General features: G+C 34.0%; 1 long non-coding RNA gene across 1 annotated transcript; it reads right to left on the bottom strand.

Moving 5' to 3' along the window:
• On the bottom strand, nt 4,162-7,751 carry LOC110394997. The gene is made up of 4 exons (XR_002436090.1): nt 7,664-7,751; nt 7,472-7,534; nt 7,282-7,392; nt 4,162-4,398 (listed from the first exon to the last, which is right to left on the bottom strand). It is a non-coding gene; the product is annotated as an uncharacterized LOC110394997 (long non-coding RNA).

Raw genomic sequence — 21,969 nt, 5'->3', positions numbered from 1 at the left:
CATTTAAAAGAGCTTGCCCAGCAGGTTGAGGGAGGTGATCCTCCCCCTCTACTCTGCCCTGGAGAGACCACATTTAGAATACTGTGTCCACTTCTGGGCTCCCTATTCAAAAAAGACAGAGATCTCCTAGAAGGAGTCCAGCAGAGGACCACAAAGATGATGAAGGACCTGGAGCATCTCCCTTATGAAGAAAGGCTGAGAGATCTGGGAAAGTTCATCCTGAGGAAAAGAAGACTGAGAGGGGATCTGATTAATATTTATAAATATCTAAAAGGTGGTGGGAGGCAATGGATGAGGCCAGGTTCTTCTTGGTGGTGTATAGTGGTAAGACAAGAAGGAATGGGCTAAAAATTGAACATAAGAAGTACTATACAAACATGTGAAAGAACTTCTTTATGTTAAGGGTGACAGAGCACTGGAACATGTTGCCCAGAGAGGTTGCAGAGCCTCCTCTGGGGATATTCAAGACCCATCTGGACACCTACCTGTGTGATCTGTCAAAGGGAACCTGTTTCAGCAAGGGAGTTGGACTGGATGATCTCTTGAGGTCCCTTCCAGCCCCTGCAGTTCTGTAATTCTGTGATTCTCCAGCATATGCCCACATCCTCCAATCATAGCAAATGCTTGAAAATGATGAATATAGTACAATAAAGCTAAGAATTCACCCTGCTTAAAATCAAAAGTGTCAAGTATTTGTATTCTGGCATACAGGTTGATAGGCCAGTATAGAAACTGAATGAATGTTGCAGTACTAGAAGACAGGAGCACCAGGACAGATCCCAGAAAATGAAAAAGCGTCATGTATTCCAACATCAAAGAAAAAGTCCCTCCAGAGCCTGACAGGTTTGCAGTAGACATTTGAATTACACTTTTGAAAGATTGATATGATATATAGAAAACACCTGGTGTAATTTTGTCATCGCCAATATCAAAGTATAAGTACTTGACTGCTAAGAGGTAGGACAAATAAGAAACTATGTCAACTACACTTAGGAATGGACTGTAGGAGGAAGGAGTTTGAATCCATTAGACAAGTTGCTTCATACATTTACCATTAAAAGCAAACCTCAACTCTAAGCTAAGTTATCAAGGCAATTGACTTCATCCTCTTTCATCTCTGGTCACCTGCCACAGTGACATTCACTCAAAATAACCAAGAGCCTGTAGAAACAGGGCATCTTTACTTTTACATTCCTTGGAAACATCTATAAAGAATTATTTTTCTGTAAAGGTTTACTTAGTCTCCTCTAAGATATGCAGGGGGCCTAATTTTTGTAATTCATTCTTAATATAATTCAAGAGGACAATGACATGTCAGTACTTTCTCCGTATGCTAGCACTGTTCAAACTGAACACAAACAACACAACCTTCCATTCCCAATCTTCATGAAACTAGAGAGAAATAGCATTTTCATAGGTAGCATGGCTTTAAAGATACTATGAGATGTTGTCTGTGTGCTGTGTGCCCATCTATACTCTAAATTAAGAACAAGAAAAGTTATATTTCTTCTACAGAGAGAAGAAAAACACCCCCTTTATACATATTGTTTGTTGTAGGGTTGAGAAAATTTAGGCTTTATCTCATTTTTCACTTTAATTCTTATACTTTGTTTAAAGATTGTTCAAAACTGTTACGAAGAAGCTTTATGATGGTTATTTTTTTATTTTTTTTTATTTTTTTAGTTAGTTTTGTTTGTTTTTCATCTTCCATCCTGAATTTTTCCCTTCCAGTCTGTAAATGCCTGAATTAACTGTAAACTGCACAGGTTCTCTTTGTACATCTTGGAAGAAAAATGTATTTTCAAATTTTTGCACTTAATAACTGAAGTTTTATTAACAGCTGTTAACTGAGCATTTTTGAATCATCTATTCAAATTATTTGACCATTTACAAACACAGACATGCAAGTCTATGCAGATCACTCTTTCTTCTTAACAAAGCTGAATGCAAACTTTTGTACCTATTTACAAAGTGAATTTTACTGTAGTATTTAACTTTTTATTCCCATAAGAAGACATCTCAGAGCAGAGTAATTCACTTTGTGATGGAAGAGCTGTAGACTACTTTAAATGAAGAGTGCTTATCAGGAAAACTTTCCATAAAATAAATCATAATATGCTCATATTTCAGTCTCAGAGGGAAAGAAAGAGGGAATAGAACAATTTTTAATATTTGTATATAAAAGTGATAGCAATTTGGCACTGATATGCATCAGTAGACATGAGTGATAAAACTCCAGACTCATGTTTCACAACTCTTTGACAGAGGTGGCTGACTTAAACAAAATGACTTGGCTGTGACGAAGGAGGAAGAGACAATGTTAGGGAAGAATCTTATGTAGAAATAGTCTCTAGAATTTACATAAGCAACATTTCCAAAATAACTTGATGATTATGTTCCCTATTATGCTCATGTATTTTAATAAACATGAATTTAGCTGGTAAGAAAGAAGCATGTAAATTTCTTTTGTCTGGTTATTTCTGTAGGCATCTTGAACTTTCTAGAAAGATTTTTCTTCCCGCAATATTTTGAGCTATCTCCTGACCTCTTTGTCTTCTTTTTTTTCTTTTTTTTCTTTTTTTTTTTTTTGAAAATTTGACATGCATGGTGCAATTAGAACAGTGGTCTTCAGTTCAGTGCCAAGAAAGACTGCAGCTTGCATGTTGGACTCTAATTCATTCCTTTGCATTCTGTTTTTTCCCATGGAATCCTTGTATCCAATTGATTACCATTTGTGGTAGTTTCTGTATTCTTTAATTTTTCCCTCTCATGACATCATGAAATATTTTAGATGTCTCCCTCTGTTCTGCTTTCTACAGCTCAATTTATTAAAATGTGCTATTTACTCCTGTGGGTGAAGCTGAGTATGAAGAAGAAAGTCTGAATTTTAGCTTTAATTTTTAATTCAAAATTTGGATCATTTCCATAATTAAGATATAAAATTAATGCTCTATTACCTTACAAAAGTAACATTTGTTATTTGTATGCATACATTTGTATGGAAAGCATACAACTGCTCTGATCTTTATGTTAGACAGTGAGCTTACTATTAAAAAAATAGTGTTCTGCTGATCAGGTTTCAAGTGACTACACTCCATGTATTTTTCACATTTTTAATAAAAATAATAATAGGCACCGCTAAACTTGGATAAATACTTGTCACACATTTAATAGCACATTAAAAAACACAATGGAATATACATTAACTGCAGCTAAAGCCAGAATTTCATCCCTTGCAATTAATTATGATTTTGACAACTTTTCTGTCCTTTGATTCCCTTGTTTTGTCCAACAGTAAGGTAGTGTAAACCAAACTCAGTTTAAATATTCAAATCAACTTCAGAAGAACTTACTTTCGATGCTGGGGATTAACAATGTATATGCTCTGTTTGAGCAGAAATGTTCTCCAAGGCAATTGCATTTTCTACAGGCATTCTGAGATTTCAGTTTATATAGCATATCCTGTTTTTTACATTCTATGAATCTGTTCACTCTGGTGGGTTCCCATTTACTTCTCTTCATTCGCAAATTTAACAATTGCTGCCAGCAGATGACAATACTGGATACAGCAATGTGTATTGGTACAAAACAATTTGTCTAAGAGTTCTGCTGAGAGCAGGAATGAATAAGAAATATACAGAGATAGTTTGCTTTCAATCAATAGTTTTAGGTTTTAACTGAAGGATTTAGGTGTTGAGCATGTTTGAGTCCGCTCACCTACTATCAGAATAAATTTTGAGTAGACACCTGTCATGAATTTACATTGGAGACTCCCATATGCTCCTGTAAGGCAGCTCTTAATGTTTCAGAGCTGTTGTTAGGCAGTTCTTTTTATAAATATTATTAGAGAAATCAGACTGAAAACATTTTCTTTCATGTTTTATCATAAATTATGCTTATTATCAATGAAATGTTGCAATGAAACAGATAATGAGACATCAAAAATACATACTCTCAGTCCATCTTCCATTTTACACTATTACTTCCATGCTGTGGAGAGCAGAGCTAAGGACTGTCTCACATATATAAAAGCTTATAGCAATGTCAGCTTGATACTGTGGTGCCAGAGGAACGTAGTATGCACAAGGAGCCACATTTATGACTTCTGCAGTTTTTCATTTTTATAAAAATTAAACCAATGCATTTCTACAGGGATGGTTCATCAGTTACATCAGAACAATGCTGTAAGTTACAAGCTAATATTAGGGAAAATAACCAAGCAGATTTCTTCCCTCACTCTCAGAACAAATTTCTTTCTTTTTTTCCCACTACTGACAAAGTTTTTCTGTCCTTCATGAATACAAACTCAAGTTTTTCTTCCTTCAACACAAAAAGGATCCTTGGCATGAATCAAAGTCCTGTCTTGCCCAGTACTCTCATAAAACAGAAATTATTCACCTGGAAAAAAATGATTATAATGTTTAATTTATTCTTTAAAACAACTTTGTTTATGGCTAACATAAATTGGGATACAGTTTTGAGAATATGAGTATTCTGACCAAAGAATCTTTCAAAGATGAATTCTCATTCATCTGATAAGTAGGATATGTCATTACAGCTGCAACTAATTGTTTGCCAGTCATCATTAACTTTTCTTCTCTTTCTAAATCATGATATTAAAATGTACTTTCTGAACTGATTTAACACAGATCTTCTTGGGAAGAGTTACTATAGGTTGTATCAAAATCAATTAATGACAATATTTTTATTTTTCTTTGTTAACTTTTCCATGTTTTCATAGATCATGTAGCACTAAAGCTGATATGAGATTTCTTTTTCCTGAATGTGATTAGTAATGCATTTAGTGTTCTCAGTATGCCTAGCATAATGAAAGAGTTGCTCATTAGTCCAATGCTGAAAGAATTACATTATTGAGCTCATTTATCAGTGAGAAAAGGCATATTGTATCGATTAAAACAGAGTATGAGGTATTTTTATTAAAAAAGGGAGAAAACCTAAGCTTAAAAGAGAAAAAAAATTATTCCATAGGTTATTCCAAATAGAAATTTGACCTCAATTCATTAAACTACGTAAGCTGAAATACTTTTTCCTCAACTTTTGACCTGACCTGGCTGTCAGAAATCTTGAATGAATGTTAAGAGGAAAATGTGATAACAAATCTAAAAGAAAGAGTGATTGGACAGGAACTGTGCAATGTTCATCAAAATTCAGTTCACACTATTGTCTAAAGGTAAAAAATGCATGTGTGAGACCACGAATATTAACAGTGGGAAAAAAAAAAAAAAAAAGAATTAAAAGGTAGTTAAAGATATATAAGCCAGATTCTGAACCTGTGTAAATTTGTCTGTCTCCTCTAGCATAACAAAAATCAAGCCGAATTACACTACCTTAGATTCTTGTCTCATTACAGATTTGTTGTCATGGTCACCAGCCTTCCTCTCAGCTCACTCTTACAGCGCTGTACAACTGGACTTTGCTAGTTTATGCTTCAGTTTTTCTGAAGCACAACCTCAAATACAGGAATAGCATGATTATAATTTTCATTATATTGTTTAGTTTTGCAGTAAGAACTGGGTAACACAAGAGAAATTCACTGGAATTTCCTGTTTATGATTCTACTCCGGAACGATATAACGTACTGTAAGAAATTCAGACTTTTTAAATGAACTTTGCAAAAATAGTTGCCACTTACAAAATCTCATGTTCTGACCTTTAAGAAATGGTTTCCAAGGACTTGGAGAGCCTTGTTAAATCTGTTGGGATCCTTTCAAAGTTTGAATAGATTCCTTGAAGCTCAGGAAATTTGAGGTTTCTATGATTCAGTATAAAATATTAATGAAAATGCATAATAACACTGATAGCAGTGATTACTGGACAACTTGGTAATCTTATGGGGCTATTACACAAATATGAAATTAATTTACATTTAGCTGATTGGGCTAGTAATTTAATTCTCATAATTAAAGACAAAAATCTCTGTAAAAACTTGGCTTCTACTTGGGATGTGGTGGAGAAAGTGGAAAATACTACATTTAGATGTAGTGAAGTGTAAATTATAAGTTTTTTTGTGTCTCATGAAGAAAAATAACTCTGTCATTTAATCTATAAAAGTGAATCACTGAGTATGCCCATTACTGTTACCCTCTCTTTATTCTGAAAGGAAACTATTCTTAATGCATTCTAAATAGTTACTGACAGGATGGAAAAATACTGTGCAACAGAAGATATTATATTCCTTATCATCAATGATATGCAAAAGTAGGAATAAAATTCTATTTTCTTCCATTAACGTGAATGCCTAATAATTCCACCCCATTTAGTGGGATTACTCCTAAGCTTCACCTGTGTAACTGAGATAGGAATCTAACTTGATAAAATATGGAAGTGAGGAAGTATGATAGACCATAAAACATTAACTTAAAGAACTTTTTATTATTCCTCTATCAAGGAGTGCTCCATAAGCCTCTGGCATATATATTATGATGGCTCCTTTCCAATCAGATGAAGATATAACTTATACAAGAGTCCTAATCAAGAAGTAAACACAATTAAAATGACAACGTTTCTATGACAGATTGCAATGTCTTTCTGGTCTATTATGCCAATAATTTCGGCAGGGAGAGGCAAAGATCTACTGGTTACAGAAACCACTAGTAAGTTATAAAACCATATGCTATGATAATTCCAATAGATCCTTAGGAATTTTTCCTGCCAAAAGTCATTGTATTTAATTGCTCATTTTCCAATTTTGAAATACTCATGAATAAATATATTTAACACAGATTTATAGCTTTGAAAAACCTTTTTATTACTGTGCCAATAAGCTCAAGACCAAGTAGTCAGAATTCATATATAAACATTATTTCTGAAGCGTAAAGTCTCCAAGGGAGGGGAGGTACAATTGTGTTATTACTGATAATTCATTTTGTCTGTTGGTAGTACAGTAATTTATTTTATTATTATTATTATTATTAACCACAGACATACTGTATTGGGCTATGGTCAATAGTTCTATTTTCTCTAATTTTACCCATATAGACGTCATAATCATCTACAGATAAAGCAGAATTACATGTCAACAGATGCTACTAATGGAGTTTTAGATCCTTGACAACCCTCAAATGTAAAATGTCTCTTCCTACAATTTGTTCCAAAATCTATTTAAAATTTTCCTTCTTGACTTCTCTGATTTATGATTCAGTTTGAGCCATAGATCAAAATACTAAAACTGTCTCAGTGTTTATGTTTCATCATAACTAGAATGTATTTACTTCTTATTTTTTCTAACGTTTGTGGCAGAGCGCCAGTTGGGAAGGTTACCTGCATACAACTTCCTGTCCATTTCATTTTCAAAATCTCTGGATGGAGAAGACCATTCTGCCTCTGATAGCTGCAAGTATGCCAGGTATGGTGACTTATGTTGAAGTTGAGCTGAAAGAAGATTTAAGAGTAAAAATACAACGACTCAAAGACTGTGGCCAGCCCCTGGGACATGGGAAATCAGACCTACTCAATGCTGCATCAAGGTCTGCTTGGGTGGAACAGATTCATCCTCTGAGACCATTTCAAGATGCTAAAGTAGAAAGTGCACCAAGATTGATCAAATTCACTATAACTACTAAGTAATACCTGTAGAGAAGTAGCAAAACATCTGAATTACAAACTTAACAGAGTATATATATAAGCAATGCATATATAAAACCTGAGTGCTTTAGCAGTCCTTCAGCAGGTATGAATTCAGCAAATCCTGTCACCATGCAAAGTGCCCAAGCCTCAGGAGTGATTCCCAACTGCATTTCTGTAGTTCATTCCCTGACGGAGGGATCATTGTTAAACACCTGAGACAGCTAGCTCTAGAGCAAGCTTTCAGAAACATTTACAAGTTTAACCCCAAAACCCAGCTCCAAGGAAATTTAACCTATGGAAAGACAGTTGTCAACCACATCAAGTACTGAGGTTAATCCTTCAAGAAAAAAGGTCACTGTGAATACTGTATTCTTAATTCATGGCTCTTACTGAGATTGCAGGTGAAAAGTATTAAGTAGAAAGAGGTAATAAATTGTTAAGACTAAGCTAAAACTATATGTGATACAGTTAACCTTTGTTTCTAGCCTCAAATAACAAGTTATAAGTCCAGCTACATTCCTTAGTTCTCTTTTTCAATTGAAGCTAAAGTACTAGGAAAAAAAAAATGCATGTGGATGAAAAGGGTATGTTCCCTATTCCTTTGGAACCATCAAAGCCAAAAAGAAAAGACTTATCCAGAACATATTTAGGGAATTTGGGGTGCTGGGAGATGACTCATAATGCTGAAAAGGGCCAGATGGAAAGGTGCCAAATGTGACAAAGCAGAAAACAGCATCCTTTCCGAGGAGAGCTGATTGCTCAGAGACATCCTGTAAGCCTGGACAAATCCTGAGGTGTTACTGAAAGGCATTGCCTCTGTAAAACAAAAGTTGCTGTGGTTAAACATATGTATCTTAAAAATTACTGGTTTGGGCTTCATTATTTAGAGGAAAAAAAAAGGAAAGTGTAAGCTAACTTCTAGTCTGTTTGTCCCTTACGCTTAATTCTGATGCATGAGTCATAAATTTTTCCGTGCCTTACATCAGTATTTTGTATTGAGCCAGACCAAAGGCCGTATAACTAACAATCCTATTTGAACAATGTTTACCATGGGATGCAGGTTTAACAACTGGCAAATAAATAACTTGTCTGGATTTAACTGTTTTCAGTTCAGGAACTTTGTAAGCAAGGATTTTTTTTTTCCTGCCATGTACTTTCCTGATTTCCTCTTGAGTCCATATAACCTTAAACATCCATAACATACTTCAGCAGGCAGCTCTACAGCTCAGTTAGCCTTTGCATGAAGAACAAACTCAGTCTGGTTTTTTTTGTTTGTTTTTTTTGTTTGTTTGTTTGTTTGTTTTGAATAGTAATTTCTCCTGCCTTCATGTGGAGCTCTTCAGTTTTTGAACCACTTATCTCATTCCAGCTTCCCCATGCCACATGTAATTTTATGAGTCATTATCAAATGTGTGTGCTCCAAACTGTAGTGTCCCAACATGCTCATCCTTTACACTAAAGTGACAGTGCATCTTTGATCATCCTTACTGCACTCATGCACTTAACATTTTCAGTTCTCTACATTTTTTTTTTTAATGGGATCACAGGCACTGCAGTAACATTGCAAGATGCAAACAAGTCATGAGTTTTTACTGGTAGTATATTTATGTCTTTTGGTTTCTTTTCTCTACCTTTTTTTCCTAGCCAGTTCTATCATTTCATTCATGTATCTGACAAGTACCAAGAACTGTGTTGACATTTTGTGGAACTATCATTCATATCTATCATAACCCTTGCTGTTAACAGGTTTATGAGAGATAACTTCACTCCAGCAAGGTAATTGAAGAAACCATTATTTTATATCTAAAGTTAATCATTTTTCTATGCACATCTCTTTATATTTATTTGCATTGTATTTTAACTCTTATTTTGCTCCAATCTCATGAGTGCCTTCTGCAATTACTTACAACTAGGTTGCAGCCTTTGTCACCACATAGTTCTTTTCCTTTTCCTACCTATTTATCACTATGCTGAATGAAATTGGTCTCTCATCCAGCTCCCTTATGAAGTTAATTTTTTATTTCTTTCTATTGCAGTGATGGAGAATTTACTCCTGCCCTCTGTTTTCTATTGTTTACTTATCCACAAATTCATGTGAAATTTTTCCTTATAGTGCTTTTTAACCTACTCACAATATTAACTATCATAAAATTAACTAATTAATTGATTAAAAGCTATAAAATGATTTAATTCAGCTGATAGAGAGAAATTGTTTAAAGCATCTTCTTGGTTACTGCATACTTGCAGAACTGAATTGCATGAACAGTGGTGACTCCTATAATGACAGAAATGAGAGGAAAAATAGTCTCTTCTATCCACACTTCCAAGGTAAAAATATACATATCTTGTACAACTGAAATTAATTTGTTCATGTAATTTTGTAGGCAAATACCTTTATAAATAATCACAAATTTCTAGTCTACGTAATAGACATGAAGCAACACTTCTTTCTCTTGTACTAGAATTTTCACTGAAGATCTGAAATGACAGCCTGAAAAAAATATAAATAAAAACCTTGCTACACTTTCAGCTTCATTGGAATTTAGCAAGAGCTGAAAATCCATTGTAATAGGAATCAGTCAAGTTTATTTTTTATTCTTCAAGAATTGTTAAATTTAAATATTTATAATAATTTTAAAACATTTTTTTAAAAAACCTTGGAAATAGGTTGTACCAACGAGTTCAGTAAAGACATTTGTTTAGCTATTAGCAGGTAACTTGAATGTCAACTGGCAGCATTAAGTGATTTTGATATAGTTTCAACCGTCTCCAAGCTTATATAACAAAGAAACCAGAATATTGGCTGTTTTTTGAAATGTAAAATCATGCAGTGAAAAACAATATTCACAAGCAGAGATCTCAGAGGAGATCTGAGATGTTGAGCACTGACAGAAGTCTCCTGAAGAAAGCCTCTTCTTTGGGACAAGACATTCAAGGGTTGTGCTGTGCTATTCAAGCACGCAAAGAGCTGACTGCCTTTAGGAACTACAACTTCTAGGAAGGATGGTGAGCGGAAATGCTGACAGAGATTGTAAGAACTGAAGCAGCTGAAATATACATTGTGTGGGAGTATCTAGTGTCAGTGTTAGAATTTTATTAATGAATCTGAGTTATTTCTTATATAAGGTGGCAATACGGCACCATGTCAGACTAGGTACCATTTAGGTACCTTTTATTTAAGGACTAGTACAGAGGTACATAAACCAGGGTACGTGATTTTCTTCTGCATAAACAGCATTCCAGAATCACATCTAATTAATATCTCTTGTGAATCTTAAATTTAAAGCAAGACAGATGTGTCATATCTGTGGGGTATGGATGCACTGGAATGAACAGTCACAAGATGAATATTTTTAATAGTGTGTGTATGTAAGATGAATGGTATTCCCTAGTGTTATCAGGTATGCAAAAGTATTTTGTTGCTTGGGAAGCAAGATAGCTCTGAATGTTGTATTCACTGAAGGGAAGGTACAACATTATTTTCTTCCTCAGCCAGAAAATCCCTGAGTACTTTTTGATCTCTGAATTATATGGAAATAGTGTTCTTATGATTTGTGGTTCCAAAAGAAAACAACATGGTCTGCTTGATCAAAAAAAAAAAAAAAAAAAAGATTGGCAATGTCTTGAAATTCTCCTTGCTTGATAGATCTGGCTACTTTGGAGATGCGGGAGTAGCCCAAGAGTATTGCCAACACCATGGGGCACAGAGAACAGCCTTCAGTGAATGTATGGGAAAAGGAATAGAAGAGAAACCAGGTTATGCACATGGTAAATCAGCACCCTGCTCCTTGCCAAGTCTTCCCAGCATGCTATCAGTAAGACAAGCCTCAACAGTATCTCTAGAATTATTTTCTCCACAAAAAATGGACGTCTCCATTTGAAGATTACTGACATCAATATGTAGGTTCCACAGTGCAATGAGTGAGTCACAAATAATTAACATGATCCTGTTGAACAGAAACAAAGGACACTGCTGAGAAAGAAAAATGTGTGCTAGTATCTAATGGGCAGCAATGGCATGTGGTCAGTAGGAAGAAATAAATTAAAAAGGTAATTCATTATGTATAATTTGTAAGCATAAAAGGAACTAAGTTAGCTAATTTAATTTCAGTTATTTTCTCATAATTTAGGAGAGTTTCTAATAACTCAAACTGTGCTGAAGATAACAATTTAGAGCACAGGATAGATTAATTAGCACTGGTACAAGTCATATGCTATGTATCTTTCTGATATTTGCGAAGATGACAATATTTTTATTAGATTTTGACAGCTGATTTTACAGTTCTTAATGCATTTTATGAACATTTGACACCTTCCCAAATGGATCTATCACCTACACAAGTTGCTCGTGTTAATAAATCTGCAGTTGTTTTCTGAACACATGGTTAGTAGGATTTATTTGTTTTTATTTTGTAACTATTAAACATATCACAGATTATAAAATTTAGAGATAGTTAGAAGGTGTTGCTACTGTAATTGCCAGCTGGGAAGGAGATACATTGAAATTCATTTTTTATTTTCAAGAAAGAGGAATTATTTTTAGGTACTGACACTTCGATACAAGTCCACATAACCAGTAATAATTAAGGCAGTTCTCAGCACAGAGTAAAAACAAATGCAGAGACTCAGAAATGAAGCAGCTGGACAAAAGAGAACTCCAGTAAAGCATAATCATTAAGAGGTCTGTAGGGTAAGAGGAGAAAAGTCATAACAAACTTTATTGGTCAGCAATTACAAGAGGCAAGAAGAAAAAAAAAAGATGCTTTAAAAATGCTTTATTGATAATAAAAATGGGGATATTATTCTTGGAATTAAAGATCTGGTTTAAAATAGCTCCAGTGAGTATCTGAGTCAAAATGGAGAGGCAAATAGAAGAAAGCAACTATTTCTGGTTATACATTAGACCTCCTGATATTTGACTAAATGTTTTCTCTTCCTTTAAGTAGAAGATGATTTTTTTTTTTTTGCATGGTGCAAGTAAAACAGTGTTCTTAATATCAGTATTATTTTGCTTTTATTTTCCTTCAGTTCTGTAAAAAAATTATATTTGCTTAAGTTATATACACACATTATATGAATATGTATATGTAGATATATCAAGAATGTATGTAGAAGAAATAATGAGAAAAAAAATACAAAAAATAGGTAGATTTTGAATTCATTAAAATTCACACACATTTTTGTAGAATGAACAATGAATAATGTTTCCATATGTAATTACTGCTTAAGCACAGCTATTATAACAGAATAAATTTCCTTGCAGCACAGAAGTTATTACTTGTTTCTTGACAGTGAGAAAATACCAAACAAAATATATTAATTTAAAATTATTTTTGCTTCTTTGTGTTCCCATATTATATATTGAATGAACTTAGGAGAATGAGTGAAAGTGGGAGCTGTAAAAAGGTTATTTGTTAACAGCTGTATCATGATACCCAGGGAGAGAGAATTACAGTTTTGCAGAAAATTCTAAATATGTCAATTTGTTATTTTGGCTTCTTGACTTTTCTATTTAATTATTATCCCTTCCAGTTTCACCTCTGATGACTTGAATTTTATTATGACTTCAAATGACTTGAATTAAGGGTCTTCATTAAGGGGAGTTGTGCAAAATAAATAAACCTAAATTAGTTCTTCATTTTTAGAGATATTTGGACCTTGACATCGACAACCCTATGAACAATCTAATCTGACTTTGAATTTAGATCTGCCCTAAGCAGAGGTTTGAGCCAGAGGCCCCTTCCAGCCTCAATTATTCTATGCTCAGAGATAATAGTTCCTGACTGAACATTATCAAATGCATGAACATCATCCTTTTTACCTCTTAAATTACAGAACCGATTATGTCAGCTATCAGCTAGAACATCTTGTATGGAAGTGAGTATGATAGTGTGTGTATGGTGGATGTGAAGTATGGGATGGAGAAAAGGCACTACCACTGGACTTAGGTCCGGAAAGCATAAAGTGAACTGTTTTCCACTTTTCTTTCCCTCCTTTTATGTAGGCCCGACACTTTCCTCCAGGCCATGTTTAAGGGTGTGAATAAGAAATGAAAGGCCCATCAGATCTTCACAATTTTCCATTTTTGTATGTCCCTTCCTGAGCTATGGATATATTTCTAGATCAACCTTTGCCATTGTCACTGTTGCCAAGGCACCGGCATGAGCCCAGCCCTTAGATTAGGATATTCATGTTCAGGTATTAAATTGTTCAGTTACCACATGTTGATTATATCACAACTGCACCTGAACGGAGTGGCAAAGGAAAACAAAAAACATCTGGCCTTTTCCCACATTTAATTTCAGAGCTGACGGCAAACATTTCAGATACAATTTCTCAAAAGATACCTCAGAACCATTTCTAATAAAAGATGTCAGGTAACTTACCAGAAAGCCACTACCAGATCACCCATAAACACAATAAATAAGAAAAAAATATTCATTATTACAAAACCACTTGTCTAGTTTGCCATTAGAAAAACCATAAAAGTAAATTAGAATTCGAAGCTATGCAAATTCTGACATGAATATGCATACACATGCACATGTACACACATACACAAATACACCAAGAAAAAAATACATATTTCCTCAATCTAAGAGAACAATTAATTCTGTAAGACTACTAACTAGTTTTCCTACAAAATAATAACTGGTGGCAGAAATAATAGCAAACAAACAACAACAAAAAAAAACAGACTAGAATGCAAATGGAAGTTTACAGAACAAAACCTTTACACTGTAGTTAAAAAGATGTGCCTTCCTGTAAATCTCAGAAGATTGCTGAAAACACTTTTGTTTGATAAATAACCATCAGAAGTTATGAATAGGAAAGGTTTCTCGATAGTCATGAAATACAGTATTAAAAGGTAAAACTACATGAATTACCCTATAGGAGGTTGGTTTGAGAAATCCTGTGAACTCCTTGAACTTAAAAAGTGTATATCAGTATCTTCCATAGTCAGTGTTACTGTACTTCATTAATCGAAAATCTGTTTATCACTAGTATGAATAAATGTAATTTGTAGTTCATTATAATAAATACAAGCAATTGCTATTTGTAAAGAGAACTTTTAAAAAATGAAGGATTCTTTCTATAGCATTATTCATAATAGCAGCCTGTTTTAATACAATATCTGAGCATTTTATACAGCTGACAAAACACATAAATTTCACATATATGAGAGGAGAACCAATCAATTAAATGTAGTGTTTTCTACAGAATATTGTGCCATAGCATTCTTATCTAGCGCAGGAACATGAGCAAAACACTCGAACACCCCTCATTTGGCCTCTTTGATTGAACATTGCATGTGTGTGTTCATGTGCTTGTATGTAAGTGTTACAAATAGATCTATGAATGCACATTTCCCTTTTATAGTTTATAAAGCTCAAATTGTATTCTTTGTAGTTGCTGATAATCACTAAAAGCAAAGCCCACACCAGCTGAGTCTTCTGCTAGTTACTACAGAATGATTCTGCTGTTTTCAGCTGCCTTCATATTTTTTGAATTGATAAGTTTAGAAAAAAAATTTGTTTAGCTGCCACATGCATCTCTTGCTAAGGATCAAAATCCAGCTTTTCTGATGTAAGTAAAATAGCCATAAACTAAATCATTCTCATAAATATAAAACATAAATATATCCTCATAAGTATAAAACATAAAAAAACATAAATATATTCTCATAAATATAAAACATAAATCATTCTCATTCTTATTTGTTCAGAACTTTTTAATATAGAACACCAAATATAAAATTAAAGGGTATATTTGTTTATCAAACTTACTTTGTTTTAAATAACATTTTATTCGGGCCTAATTTATTCTTAATTAGCTACTTTGAAAAACTGTATAGGAATGATGAAAAAGACTTTTTCTTGTTCTAGTGTTCTCTAATTAAAATACAAACAAACTCCCTGGGTAGACATTAGAAATCAACCTTTGCACTGTTGTTTTGTTGTTTATGTTTTTAATGTACGATGTCACTTCCATGATTAGCTAAGACTTAAACATTTCACTCGTAGACATCTAAAGTTTATTATCACTACTCCAGAAGAATTTTGCCACATACACTTATCAATTTAAAATCCTAAAAAGGCATTAAACTGTGGACTGTACAGCTATTCAAACAGTTTAAAAGTGCCTTCCTGCTAAAGAAAACTTTATACAAGATTGTAGGGAAACATAATGTGTACTGTTTATTTTTCATATTGTCTGATGATCGTTCATAATGTGAAGAAAGAAAGAATTTCAAGGAAAAGTGCAGTTTGAGAACAGGAGGCCTTCTTTTCAACAAAATGCTGCATTGACTTCTTACCATTTAAAAGTAATCATATTTTCCTCTTCAGAAGATCATTACTGCACGTATCAGAATTAGAGCAAATAAGCTTGAAATCGAACATATGTATTACATTTCAGTATGAATGTTTCATACTGTATTCACACTGTGATTTTGCAAAAGCTTGAGGTATTTAATACCAGCCTGAGTAATTCATACTTACATGCAGTCAAAATTTCTCAGTGGTTACTGCTGAAATAAAATAAATCATAGGATTCTATCAATATCATTGGAATTATTTTAGAGAAATGAACATATTTTTCATCTCAGTTTATTTTTCTGACTGTCATAGTGTGAGTTTTTATATGAATAAAGTTGCAGAGAGAAATTCTGAGCTTATGCTGAAAATTCTTCTGAAATTTTCAGATATAAAAAATTACCATAATTTCTCATTTTCACTCAGATGTATGAATTAAAGCAAACTCAACACAGAAGGAGTAAATATTGGGAAGAGATGCCCATAGTTAATTAAGTTTCACATTCCTTCCTGTCAGAGTTCAGCAGCTTTTGCAATAGGCATACATTGGAACTATGCCACACTTTAAACAAATACCACCTGTCTCTCTACTGTAGACAGGGAGACATTCATCAGGCTTGATAGATTGTGAATCCTCTAAACAAAGTGAAAATACTCTCATCTGAGTTGAAGGCAAGTGCAAAAAGGAAGACTCTTCATGTTAAACTACCCTATTGCGTCATAATATTTATCTCAGTGCACCTAATTTATAAAGACATTATTCTACAGGATTCTACAGGATTCAAGTACTCTTGATCTCATCCACTGTTTTGCTGAAATTGTAGTCTTTTCCTAGTCTGGCTCTAGACTTCTCTATGACATCAAGTATTACAAGCTAAGGACGATGTCTTGTTCATTTTGTTTCTAATAAAACAACATACACATTTTCTTCAAAGAAGCTGTTCATAGTCTGCTTAAAAGTCACATTTCTTTCACAAAAGAAATATATGAAGAAAGAGTGCTAATTTTGAATGCAAGGTATAACTGTCTCTGGACAACTCTATTTCTCCCTCCTACCAGACTACTAAAGGCAGAGACCAGTGTGGTACAGTCATCCAGCTGGATCTTTGCAAGAATGTATACAGTTCCCATTTCTGTCTGAAGATGTCATTAAATAATTCAGGTTGAGTATTTGGATTTTTAAGAAGTTGGATAAGTAGGTACTTACCAGAAGTGTTTTCCTCTGATACTGTATTATGTGACAGCTATACTTTGCAGACCTCTGCTCCAGTGTCTTTCCAGCTAGGTCACCAGGGAAAAAGAAAACAGATACAAGCTTTAAGCAAAAATTTATCTGCTTAGAAATAAACTTTTTGCTACCTAAAAAATTAGTGTATTTACTTATGAGATTTCTTCTTATCATAATAAGAATCATAAATATAAATTATGTAGGCCGGAAGCTGTTTCAAGCTGGGTTTTCCAACAGAAAGGAATAGAAAATTCATTCTTTCTGGAATGTTATGATAAGACACAGTAATTTTTTTTTCTGACTCATAATATAATATGTTCTGTAGGTTTTAACAGAAGAGAGAACATCATCTTAGATAGTGGGTTTTGACTCATAATAGGGGTTTGCAGCTGTTCTTCTATACAAGAAGAACATGAAAATTGTTTCTCCACTCAGAATAAAAATGCACACATAATTTATTACCACAAACCACACGATATACCGAAGGTGGGAAGCAAAGGAGAGATGTGACTTCTGGCAGAACTTGCCAATATTATTCCAATTTAAGGCAATTAATCTTTGTCAACAATTTGTATGACAGACAAAATTGGCTTAAATGATTGATCTACTCTCACAGTGACATGAGAGCTGATGAACCTAGCCACATAGGTTGGAAAGTCAAAATGAAAATGATGATGAATAGCATTATATAAATACATAACAAGTCAAATAGGGGGAAAAAATCAATCTTAACAGCAAATTCTCTTATTTTTAAGAACTATGGTTTTGACATGAACAAGTGAAATGGGACATATAAAGTACAGTTTGAAACTAGCCTCATCCTAGTCTTAACACAGCAAACTGCTGCTAACAGGAGTTATAAGGACTGTTGCATTAAAACCTGATTTTCAACTCAGTGAAACATTTTATGCAATATTCTTTACAGTTGGAATGCAGAATTACATGTGCCAGAACTACAATGAGGATTGGAAAGTGATTTTGGAAAGGATGAATAAAGTTTTGTGAGACATTTTTTTTTGTATGAGCATTAATTATGTGTATATTACGCAAGATTTCTTCTCTTTGAACTGTGGAGCTAGTAACTGGGTAGTCTCTGATTGCTCTCTAGCTGATTCTGTGGTGAAATTGGAGTTTGCATGGCCTTCTACCCATCACAGGAGCTGCCATAGGAAAGAAATCCAGACCTTGAGGTTTGTTGGTAAATTACTTTCTGCGTATAGGAAGAAAGTATAAATTCAAAAAGTAGCATTATAAATCAACCTGCAAGGTCAAAGAATTGATGTTGTTTTGGATTTTTGAGATCAATACATTACTTTCCTGTTTGTGCAAACTTGTTGTATGAGGAATTTTTTTAATGTCTAGTTTATATAAATGTCTGTTCTTACTTATGAGGGTAAGGAAGGGTAATCTCCTCCAATCCCTCATCAGATTTGGGATTTTTCAGTTAAGTAAACATGTTTTAACTCTCCTTCCCCTGCACTCATTTTATTTTAATTGAATTATTTTGTTCATTATGCTTAACAAAGGGATAATAATTAATTAGGCATGTCAGTGTCAACCCTGACCGGTAAATATATTTTCACATATATTTTACATATGTGAAAAAAAAGATACTTCTGGAATGTGTAGAATTCATAGCAAATACAGTGACACTAACATAAATGAGAAGCTTTGGACTACTCATTGTACTCAGAAATTTCATCACATGACATGTGGGAGCCAAAGTATTTTTCTTCCTGTGATGTCAGTGTAGATGCAACTGTTGTTTTGTTAGAAGTTTTTATTAGTAACACTTGATGTTTTCTTAGTATTTTTATTCTTTCTATTAAAAAACAAACACAAATTTTGGCGTCACACATAATTGACTGTAATCTTCAATTTCTTTTCTTTTTTATGAGCAATTCAGTCAAAGGTGAACATCTTTTTAAAAGCTAGGCCTTGCAGAGTCTGATTCCTATTCCACAGTTACTATGTATAAATTTATTTTGCATAGATCCTATTTTTTCAAGCAATACAGAGTACTCAAGACATAGATCATTCCATTGCTGTACTGAGCGTGCTTACATTTTTTAAGATCAGACAGAAGGTCATCAGAATAATTCTTAGGTTCATTGCTTCTAGATTTTTCCCCAAATATAAATTTTCTTTCAAATATAATAATGAAATTATCCTGTCAAAAACTTCTTCCATTCCTCACTATCACAGTGTTATTTTTTTTCCTCAATATGAATTATGCAGATTTTCCCTTTTATTTACTTACTTTGAGCAGAATTGGAAACCAAGTTTGTGTAGTTTGGTATGCATTCACATTTCATTAGCAAGTAATCTCTGTCCCAGATCAAGGATTTCCAGAGCCAGATTCCTATCATTTTTTTCCATCACAAGTGCAATTAGCATTTTGTCTCCTTAGTATATTGGCTGTCTCTAGAGAAAGAGAAAAAATAGGGGAGCAACTGAGACAACAATGTGTTGCAGTTCCATCTACACAAAGCTCATCTTTCAGGATTTCCTAGCAATGGTGATCTTGCAGGGATTAGATGCTTAAAGCATGCTGTAGGGGAACTGAGTTGCTCAGCAGCTGCTGTAGTCAGAACGATTTGTGGGAGAGAGTCTTAAAAATGGTTTCTTACATGAGGTTACAGACCACTGCAGCTGAAACAGCATGCTAAGGGACCCTTGAGTTGAGAATAAAGAGGCCGAATATACTTCTAATTACTATTAAGTTACGAGTTGACCGCAGCATAACAAGGAGAAAAGACTGACTAAAATGGATTTTATTTGCTTTAAGAAATGTGCATTTTAATTGTTCAATCAAGTTAGTTAGTGTCGAGGTTGACAGAGATAATGTGAGAAGTAAAAGAACTGAAAAGGACGAATAAGCAGTTGCAAATCTTGGGGAAGAAGTAACTATACAGTTGGATTTCTAAATGGTCTCAATTCCTTAGTCTGGATTTTGGATGCTTCCTCCCAAGATGACCATGGAGTGGAAGAGAAGAAGCAATAATTCTATTGGTTTTGCACCAGATCTACAAAAATTAATGGGAAAACTAAGCAAATGTAGAACCTGTATTGAGCTCAGATTAGTTTAGATCAGGAGATCTTGCATCACTATTTTAATTCTTTCTCAGAAATTTGTGCAAGCTCTGTACAGCTCTTCTTCAGTGCAAACCTCAAGATAAGGAAAAATGACAAAAGATGGTTCCTGTTACTGATCTCTCTCAAGGAAGCAGTATGGTAGATCTATCTTAGGCAAGACAACTTCTTTCTTCTCAAGGAAGAGAGCTCAAGCCAAAGGGTGATTACTGAGTTAAGTTATTGCCTTTCTTAAAGGGAATGTTTATTTTTCTCCTCAGGATACTGCTTTCTTTGTTGAACTCAAGTCTTTTCACATATAAGGGGGGGATTGACTGTAATGGCAGGCCAGTGTACTCATGCTGGAAGAATTTGGAAGGTAATCTTCACCTGGATCAGAACAGAAATGGTCTAATCACGTCCTTGTCAGTCAGTCCAAAATCTATCAGTTTGTTCTGCTGGCCTGCTGAGCTTTGAACATGCTGCTAATTGGTTATTAGATTTTTAGTAAAACATATGACAGCAGTTGGTTGCATCACATTATACTCTGGTCACAAAGTACGGGAGGTCTTTTATCATGAAGGCATGTCAAAATGAATGCAGTGAAAGATACTTTTTAAAAGACTCCTTTCTGTCATACTGGAAAGAATAACAAAATTACTAAATTCAAGTACTGAACAGTCTGAGAATTGTTTAAATGCTATAAAGCAGAAATAATCTTTGGTTTTATTTCCCTTTAGAATCATAGAATCATAGAATCATAGAATCATAGAATTAGCTAGGTTGGAAAAGACCTACAAGATCACCTAGTCCAACCATCCACCTCCACCAATAACCCCACTTTATTGCTTTTCATTCAGTAGTACATGATCAAAATATTTTAGCATTCTGTTTGTTTATCTTATGTGAAAGCTGAATAAAATACAAATCAGTAATTTGGACATTAGCATAAATGATGTGAAAAACCTGGGTACACGCAATAGATTTTTTGCATGACCTTATGCTTCTTAATCTTGCCATGGCTTTTGTTTTTCACTTGCAAAATCAAAATGTAATGGCTTTCTGCTCAAACATATTAAAGCCTGTAAAATGCTTCAATATTAAAATAACAATGGCTGATATTAAATAATCTAAACACACAACTAACAGTCATTACTCCAGAAGCTGGAGCTTTAAGAAAAACACCATATGTTTTGAGACTCATGATAACACCATGAAAAGCGGCAGCGTGACAATACTGTGTTTGCATGTCTTCAGGACAGACTCCCTGGAGAGAACCCACACAATCTCTCCAAGTGCCTTGAAAAAAGATCCAAGGAATGAAGAATTCCCAGACATTTAAGTGTATTTGTTTATGAAGAAAGAGAAAATGTTTGTTTTAGTTTGAGGGATTTATGGAGAAATAATGCAATACACTACATGAAAAAGAAAAAAATCTGCCAACCACAGAGTTTTTTTCAGATGTTTATACTGGAGTTCCTATGAAATGAACACTAAGAGGATCTTCTTGGATTGTTTGCTTATTTTTGCTCTCATGGGGATCAGAAATGAGAAAGGCTCAGTGGTTTTCTGGTTTGTTTGTTTGTTTGATTGATTGTCTTTTTGTTTTTAATCTCTTTCTCTGTCCACTTAGGCAATGCTGTGAGCATTGTTTTAGTATGACAACTTTTTCTTTCTCTTTCTCTTTCTCTTTCTCTTTCTCTTTCTCTTTCTCTTTCTCTTTCTCTTTCTCTTTCTCTTTCTCTTTCTCTTTCTCTTTCTCTTTCT

This window comes from Numida meleagris, chromosome 2, assembly GCF_002078875.1.
Source record: "Numida meleagris isolate 19003 breed g44 Domestic line chromosome 2, NumMel1.0, whole genome shotgun sequence".
NCBI lineage: Eukaryota > Metazoa > Chordata > Aves > Galliformes > Numididae > Numida > Numida meleagris.
Note: the sequence above shows the minus strand (reverse complement) of the source record. Positions and strands in the feature narration are given on the sequence as shown.